The sequence below is a fragment of the Pinus tabuliformis genome, chromosome 2_2 (assembly GCF_031772625.1).
Source record: "Pinus tabuliformis cultivar Carrire ecotype Pingquan chromosome 2_2, CPIR1, whole genome shotgun sequence".
NCBI lineage: Eukaryota > Viridiplantae > Streptophyta > Pinopsida > Pinales > Pinaceae > Pinus > Pinus tabuliformis.
In genome coordinates, this window is record NC_142300.1 from 1,260,332,592 (window position 1) to 1,260,341,799 (window position 9,208).

A 9,208-nucleotide genomic window follows, 5' to 3' on the forward strand; every position below is an offset into this window, starting at 1 on the left:
AATATTTTCTCATGTGCCTCTACACTGTGGAAATCATTCAACGAGATTTAAAAAAAGCCTTCGGAAATTCTTGAGCCCGTAAGGTCTTTGGATATTCGCAAGAGTCCTCATGCCCATAGTCTGAAGCTCTTCGACAATTCGCAAGACTCCTCATGCCCATCCAAAGTGCCAAAAGATTCGGTGAGTAAACAAAGCTTCACATTCCCTTGGTCCTAAAGAATTGAGGTGAGTAATATCCATGCTGCTACTCAGCATTAGCGGTAATGGTTCTGGATGGAACTATTCAATATTTTTTGTTTTTTAAGTGGTGTGAGTTTTGATTGTAAGTTAAATTTTTGGTTTCAAAAATCTGAATCAAAGAGTACTCAAGTTGTCAAAATCATTTGGACTTGGTCTAGACTCTAGACCATACCAAACCTTAACATCACAGAATTTTTGCACACAAAATTTAGAGCGTGTAACCTTCACATCAAAAAATACCTTAACAATACACCCATTACGCCTTATAAACCACTTATTCACTATTCAATACTAATATGCATGATATATAATCCATCAGATTATACACCAATTAAAATTTGGAAATCTATATGCTACATGCCAGTTCCTGTTCTAATTTAACAATGTTAGAACATTTCTGTACCTCCGAATGTTGTTATCTCATTACGCCATGATGCGCCCTAGTCTTAAATGCTCAGCTAGTTCGATCATTTACACGGTTTGTTAGCTGCAATTAATGGAGAGTTTGATAACAAAGTTTTAAGGTGCTTAATGCTTCCAAAAGGACATTTGAACGGTCTTGTAAATTTCCTTTCGTTTGCGGACGAATGATCCGTTTAGCATTCAAATAGTTACCCATCGCAATCCAACAAGTAGTGGTATTCTGCAGGTTGTTACTTAGTTTTTCTTTGTTTTGGAATTTTCTGTTTAATTCTAAAACAAAATAACTATGAACAAGTAGTGGTATTCTGCAGGCTGTTACTTAGTTTTTCTTTGTTGTTGGAATTTTCTGTTTAATTCTAAAACAAAATAACTATGAATAGAACAGAGAAAGTGCTCTGTCTTAACTACAGGATCTTAACACGGGGAAGCAAAAAATTGTTTTCAGAAGACTGAGTTTTTCCACACACACATAAAAGATTTCTATTGATTAATAAAACAACTGATACAATATTCTTCCTCTCACAGAGGGATTTCATCAGGAACGATTTAGTTCCACACAAGAAAAATTACTCTGTCTCTCCTTTGAAATTTTACACTGCTGTGTGTAAAAATTTCTTACATTTACTGCTGTAAAAAAAAATTCTTTTACATATGCTGTTGTGCATTACATTTTATATTAACCAAAAAAAACATTAGCGCTACTGCGCATTGCCTTTCGTTTTCTCAACGAACAATCCTTACATTCACACTGTTGTGTGTGTTTCACCTGCGCACTGCTATATGTGCTTCCCTTGCATTTCATTACAACAAAAGAAAACATTACAATACTATTACCTATTGCCATACTCCCGCAATAATAAAAAACATTAAAATTAAAACTTCTACCTACATTTACGAACACAGTAAATGTTATTAAATGCTTTACTGATACAAACGACAGTCAAAACGAAACTTCTACTTCACGTCAGCTCCATCTGTAGGCCTGTACGCAACTTTGGTTTCAATCGACGGTGGACAGCCTTGATTTCAATTGAACGGATATCGCTCGCTCAATTCACATGAACTTTATGCTCCGATGAAAACCTCTTATGCAAAACTGCCAGCCACGTGTCAAGCGATGTACATTATTGCTGCCCTCCGAAGGAAAACCACCGCTCGGTGAAAAGCGGTGCGATGGAAGATCTGGTGGTTTTGTGAAATAATTACGCGGCAGGTGAAATTACAATTTCAACACTCCCCTTTAATTTCAACTGATGGGTTATCAGTCATACCCAAACACTTCCTCAAAAATTCAAAACTTTTCTGCCCCAAAGGCTTGGTCAAAATGTCAGCAACCTATTCTTGAGTTCTACAATGTTCTAAGACAATTTCTCCACTGTTTACCAATTCCCTGATGAAATGAAACTTTGTGTCAATGTGTTTCATTCTCTTATGAAACACCGAATTCTTGAATAATGCAATAGCTGAGCTATTGTCACAAAAAATCACAGTTCCTTTTATTTTCTCTTGGCAAAAGCTCCTTAACATCCTTTTCATCCAAACTGCTTGACATGTTGCTGCTGTAGCTGCCACATATTCTGCTTCTATTGTAGACAATGCTACAATATGCTATTTTTTAAAAGTCCATGAAACGGCCCCTGAACTCATGTGAAAAACATAACTGGATGTGCTTTTCTGATCATCTACACTTCTAGCCCAATCACTATTAGTGTATCCAACTAAATCTGAACATTCTGAAGTGGTATATAAAATGCCAAACCTTTTAGTACCTTTAACATACCTCATAATCCTTTTTGTTGCCTGCCAATGTGCTTCTTTTGGCCTCTCCATAAATATGGAAATTAAACTAACAGCATACATTATATCCGGCCTAGTTCCAGTCAAATACATGAGGCTGCCAACTATGTTCTTGTACAAACTAGGATCAAAATCCTTGTTGTTGTCTTCTTTGTTGAGTTTTAATCCCATCACTATGGGAGTGATTGCTGCTTTGCTCTCCTGCATATTAAATCTTTCCAACACTTCATTAACATATTTCGCTTGTAAGATAAAAACCCATTTCCATTTTGCTCTACTTCTATTCCTAAGAAGTATCTCAGCAAACCCATATCAGTCATTTCAAATTCTTCTTTCATGACTGTTTTGAAATTTTCAATAAGATAAACATCATTGCCTGTGAAAATAACATCATCAACATATAACACAACAATTAGTAATTTACCATCATTTTCTTTGATGTAGAGGGTGGGTTCTCCCTCACATTTTTCAAATCCATTTTCCAGTAAATAGGAATCTATCCTACTGTACCACGCTCTTGGTGCTTGCTTTAGCCCATAAAGAGCTTTATTCAATCTGCACACTTTGTGCTCTTGGTCTTTCTTTTCATAGCCTAGAGGTTGCTCAATGTAAACCTCTTCCATTAATACTCCATTTAAGAATGTTGACTTCACGTCCATTTGGTAAACTTTCCACTTGTTTTGTGCTTCTATGGACAGCACTGCTCTCACGGTTTCCATTCTTGCAACCGGTGCAAAAGTTTCCTCATAGTCTCTCCCATACTACTGCTTATATCCTTTGACAATCAGTCTTGCCTTGTGTCTTTCTATTTTGCCTTCAGCATTACTCTTGGTCTTGTGGACCCATTTAATTCCAATGACTTCCTTTCCTTTTGGTAATTCAACTAAATCCCATGTCTTGTTTATTTCTATGGCATTGATCTCCTCATCCATAGCTTCTATCCATTTCCTATCCTTAATTGCTTCTTCGAAATGAGCAGGGTCATCAACATGACAATATAATGCAAATAAAGAATTCATACCTTCATTTGCTGCCTCTTGCTCATAAATACCACTTAAATTTTTGAACTTCTTACCTCTTTCATTTGGTGTACAAGTGCTTGAAGAAGCACTTGAATTCCCTCCTTATGGTGTGCTTAGAAAAGCACTTTCATTTCTCCTCAAGGGTGTTTTTCGCTGTCTTTGTGTTGGTGCTGCTGTTTAGGGATGTATTTCAGCCATCTCCTCATCATCTTCATTATGTGACAAAGAGGTTTTAACATTCACTGTCTTCTCTATGCTTCCATCCCAAGCTTCCTCCTCAATGAACTGAACATCTCTACTCACAATAAGCTTCTTGGTGGATGGGTTATACAATCTGTAAGCTTTGGATTCCTCACTGTATCCAATGAAAATACATTTTTCCCCTTTGCTATCCAACTTCTTCCTTAGCTGATTTGGAATGTGTGCATAAGCCACACATCCAAAAACTTTCATGTGAGTGACTCCTTGCTTTGTCCCACTCCATGCTTCTTCCGGCACTCTGTTCATCACTGCTTTTGTAGGGCATCTATTCAAAATGTACGCTGCATAGTGTACAGCTTCAGCCCAATAATCATTTGGCAAATGCTTTGCCTTTAACATACTCCTCGCCATATCTATGATTGCCCTGTTCTTCCTTTCAGCAACTCCATTTTGCTGCGGGGTGTACCTAGCTGTAAACTGCTTACGAATTCCATTTTCTCTACAAAAACGTAGAAATTCCTTGGAGATATACTCACCTCCTCTATCAGTTCTTAGAACTTTGATATGTCGTCCACTTTGGTTTTCCACAAGTGCCTTGAAATTGCAAAATTTTTCAAACACTTCACTTTTGTTCTTAAGGAAATAGACTCAAGTTTTTCTAGTAAAATCATCAATAAATGTTAGAATATAGTGGCTGCCTGCAAGTGATGGAGTTTGCATCGGTCCACATAAATCTGAGTGGACAATCTCTAAGGGTGCTTTTGCCCTTATACTTTTCCCTGATGGAAAACTTCCTCTGTGTTGTTTCCCTAAGATACAACCTTCACAAAGGCTGTCTGGTTTCTCTATCAATGGTAATCCTCTTACCATTCATTTTCTATTCAACAAGTTAAGACCTCCAAAGTTGAGATATCCAAATCTCAAGTGCCACAACCAATTTTCATTTTTTGGTTTGCTTTGGAAAGCCTCTTGAGTCACTGCTGCTATTACTTCTTTATTTTTCAAATCTGCCTTCATCCTGAGAGGGAACATCCTGTTCCTTGTCATCTTCACTTTAGCAATACATTGTTTGCTGGGTTTTTTATCCATGATGGTGCATACATCATCCACAAAGAAAACATTGTACCCCTTTTGAACAAGTTTTCCAATACTTAAGAGATTACATTTCATTCCAGGAACATAATAAACATCTGCTATGGTTTTCTTTTCACCTCTCTTTATTAAGACATTTACTTCTCCTTTTCCCATAATAGAAACTTTATTATCAGTCCCTGGTGTGACTTGTGACTTCACATTCTGATCTAACATAGAAAACAGGGCTATGTTTCTTGTCATATGGTTACTGCAACTAGAGTTTAAAAACCATACATCTTCATTCTTTTCTTCAGCCATATTACAAGCTATAAACAAATTATTTTGGTTGATATTTTCTCTAGTGAAATTTGAACTAGTTCTATTACTCATATCATGTTGTTTCTTCCTACATTCATATGCATAATGCCCATGTTTTTTACAATAGTGAAATTGGACATTGGATTTATCATACCTTTGTCCTTGAGCATGATGTTGTTCACTTTGTTGGCTGCTGCCTTAGTCTTGGTTCTAATTTGGATTGTTGCCTCTTCCTTGAGCATTTGCTGGACTGTTTCTTCCATCTCTTTTTTGGCTTCTGCCTATTCCTCTCTTGTTTCCTTTGCCTTGATCTCTTCCTATTCCAACGGACATCTGGGTCTTAAAGGCATGTTCTAGAGATGAGTTTTCATTTCTACTCAATCTCTGCTCATGTGTTATCAGTGATGCATGTAATTCATCAACTGAGAAGTTTGTGAGATCCTTTGTCTCTTCTATGGTGGTGACAATCACATCGAACCTTGAGGGTAGGATCCTCAATAGTTTCTCCACAATCCTCCTTTCTTCAAGAATCTCTCCATGAGACCTTATCTGTGTGACCAAACCAATCACATGTGTAAAGAATGAGTCAATATTACCTGACTCCTTCATGCATAGATTCTCAAAATCTCTCCTCAGCAACTTTAGTTTTGCTATCTTCACTTTCTCCATGCCTTGATAGGTTATCTTGAGAGTTTGCCATGCTTCTTTGGATCTCTTGGCTGCTGCTATCCTTGGAAACACACTCTCATGCACTGTTTGATACAAAAATAAGAGAGATTTAGAATCCTTCTTCTTATAGCTCTTCAATAGATCTTTCTCTGCCTGAGTTAGGTTATTAAACTCATTTTCATCTGCTGGTTCTTCAAAGCCATCCTCAACAAATTCCCATAAGTCTTGGGAAGCAAGCAAAGCTTTCATGGTTATTGCCCAATAGTCATAGTTCTTCCCATTAAACTGTGGGAGCTGAGTATTAAAGATACCCATGCTAGTGCTGGCTCCAGCGATTCTTGCACTTCTTAACTATGCTTCTAAATGCTTGACTATGTATTAAAATAATTGGCTGTCTTTAACAAAAACTAATCTTGAGAAGTACCTTGGATTTTTTTTGACTGAGTCTTCACTCTGCTGGAGAAGCTGCTGTAGCAAGAAGTCCTTCCTTTAGCTTCTTTGACACCATCAAAAGATAAAATTACAGACACTCAATAATATATTCTATTAATATTGAATGAGGAAATTATACACATATTTATACAATCAATAGTCTTAAGATAGGAATGCTATCTTAGACGTACAGTAGTGTGGTTGAGAGATTCTCTCAACCACACACTAAACTAGGAGAAACTATATTCTAACTTATTTCTATTATGTAGGAACAAACTCCTCAAATAGAAAATTACAACCATAGACAAGTAGGAATGAATTATTTCCAACTCCCCCCCTTAATGACTACTTGTCATGATAGTCAAATCCACCACCATCAGGCGAATTGCATGTACAAAACCTCCAAAAACACAATCTGCCACCCTAGGACAGATCCACAAGTTCTCTGATCCCGCGGATCCCCTTGAAGGTGAATTGGCGAGATCCTTAACGAAAAACCCACACCCATTGGCACGATGAATGGCCTAACAGACGCGCCAGTTGGCCTTCTTGGCGCTGCTGTCAGCGCAAAAAACGTGCCAATCCCCTTCTACTCAGAAAAAATCATCTGAGTCCGAGCCAAGTGTTCTGCAGTCCACTTGCTCCATTGAGCACAAAGCTCTCGTGTACACACATTAGCCACTCAGGCAATATGCCACCACCGGGCAAGTCCGATCTACCACCACCGGGCAAATCCGCCAACTTCAATACGCCACCACCAGGCAAATCCACCAACTTAAATATGCCACCACCGGGCAAGTCCGATCTACCACCACCGGGAAAATCCACCAACTTCAATATGCCACCACCGGGCAAGTCCGATCTGCCACCACCGGGAAAGTCCTGTAGCCATTAAGGCTCTGTATGTGGTTTCTGGCTCACCACAAACCATCACTTTACAGTGACAAAAGATGGTTTCAGGCTGACCATAAACCATTACAAAGTGGTTTTGAGATCACCACGAACTTTCAGATGCCTTTAAAAGGCTTACATTTCATTCAACATTTTGGAGTTTCTGGGTACATACAATGACCATTACAACAAATGGACTTGCTTATAAAATGTTAGGGAGTCTATTCCACAAACCATACTAACTCAAACAAACATTTATTTTGTTGTCCACCATAAATGTTGTCGTTGCTCCTTTACCTCATCTTTTCATAGATCACATCTTGGGCATCTTTGTCAAATAACTTCTTGGAACTCCATGCTTAACCTGTCATTCGTTAGAGTCGCGAATTCTAACAAAATAACTTTACCTAAATTGAGTTAGCTAGGCTCAATAAGGCATAATAATTTTATCCATAATTCCAAGAAATAAATAAAAAAAATAACTTTCATGTTAACCCAAAGAAGTTCTTGTTCTTCAAAGCACCAGCCCTTGAGCGACACCAGATTCTTGTGCCGCAGCTGCCCAACGGCCGCGAGCTCGGCCTCAAAGGTCTTCTCCAGGCTGCTGCGCTCGCCGTTCTCGGAAAGACATTTCACGGCCACAATAGAGCCATCGCTGGGCAAAACTGCCTTGTAAACCCAACCGAATCCCCTGCTTCCGAGCAGCTCACCCAAAACCTTGTCCACACTGTTGTTGTGGGAAGATCCAAGATCACAACACATTGCGTTCGATCTGATCCATGTAAGATTACTAACAACAGATCGCTCCACGCTTCTTCACGAACATGCAGCTAGCACTCCTGATGCAGAAATCATCTCTCTCACGTAGGTGGAGCTCATCATAATTTCGTTGTGCATGAACATGCACCAATAGGCACCACGCCTACTCTCACCGCGAGGAGCTGGATTATCAAAGCCATTCACTGCGTTGGTCATCCCAGTGAGAGATTTTTGGGCCGAAGCTGTATGGCACGCTCGGATCTCGCTCCACTTTCGGTTCTTCCACTTCTTCTTCTACCACCGAGGGTGTCTTGTTGTTGGAACTCTCTGCAATGACCTCAGTCAGGACCCTGTGCGGCTCCCCTCGCCTTCACACGATCAGATGCTCACGAATCTCATTAAAAATCTTGGTCAGGCGTCCCAAACTTCCCAGCACCGATCGTGCCTCTCAAAACTAACACCGTCACGAATAGGCACAGCAGCGTGACCTCGACATTTTACATTGCCCTCTGGATCTGCCGAATCCTGCGACCTCCCAGTGCGAGAAAGCTCGGAACCTGCATTGTGGTCCAAAATTTCCGATCCCTCTCGTTACCCAGTTCTCCAATTCGCTTTCTTTAAAATCACTCCCCTGCCTCCTATTATTTGCGTCCTCCCTGTGCATTCGCCATTGCGCCGCGTGGGTTTGTGTGTGCGAGATAGTTGTCTATAGACCAGCGCCACGATAGCTGCACATCAGTCGGAACCAAGAGCCCCCCACCGCATCACCAGGCTCCCAATTGTTTCTCTGGACTAGGGCGAAGAATTCAAAGGTCTGCAAATTGTACACAAACACAAAACTCAAATGCAGTAATGAAAGCCACAACCACAGCTGTGCTGGCCAACGGAGGGTGATGACAAAAAAAACATTCACAAAACTTGTATTCTCTTCAGCCCAGGAGCAGCCAAGCCCACGAGGGGCTAGGCCCTCAGGGCTCTGATACCAAGATAAAATTACAGACACTCAATAATATATTCTATTAATATTGAATGAGGAAATTACACACATATTTATACAATCAATAGTCTTAAGATAGGAATGCTATCTTAGACGTACAGTAGGGTGGTTGAGAGATTCTCTCAACCACACACTAAACTAGGAGAAACTATATTCTAGCTTATTCCTATTATGTAGGAACAAACTCCTCAAATAGAAAATTACAACCATAGGCAAGTAGGAATTAATTATTTCCAACTTCAAAGAGCCTGGACAAGCTCTGATACCATGTTGGGAATTTTCTGTTTAATTCCAAAACAAAATAACTATGAACAGAACAGAGAAAATGCTCTGTTTTAACCACAGGATTTTAACACAGGGAAGCAAAAAATTGTTTTTAGAGGAC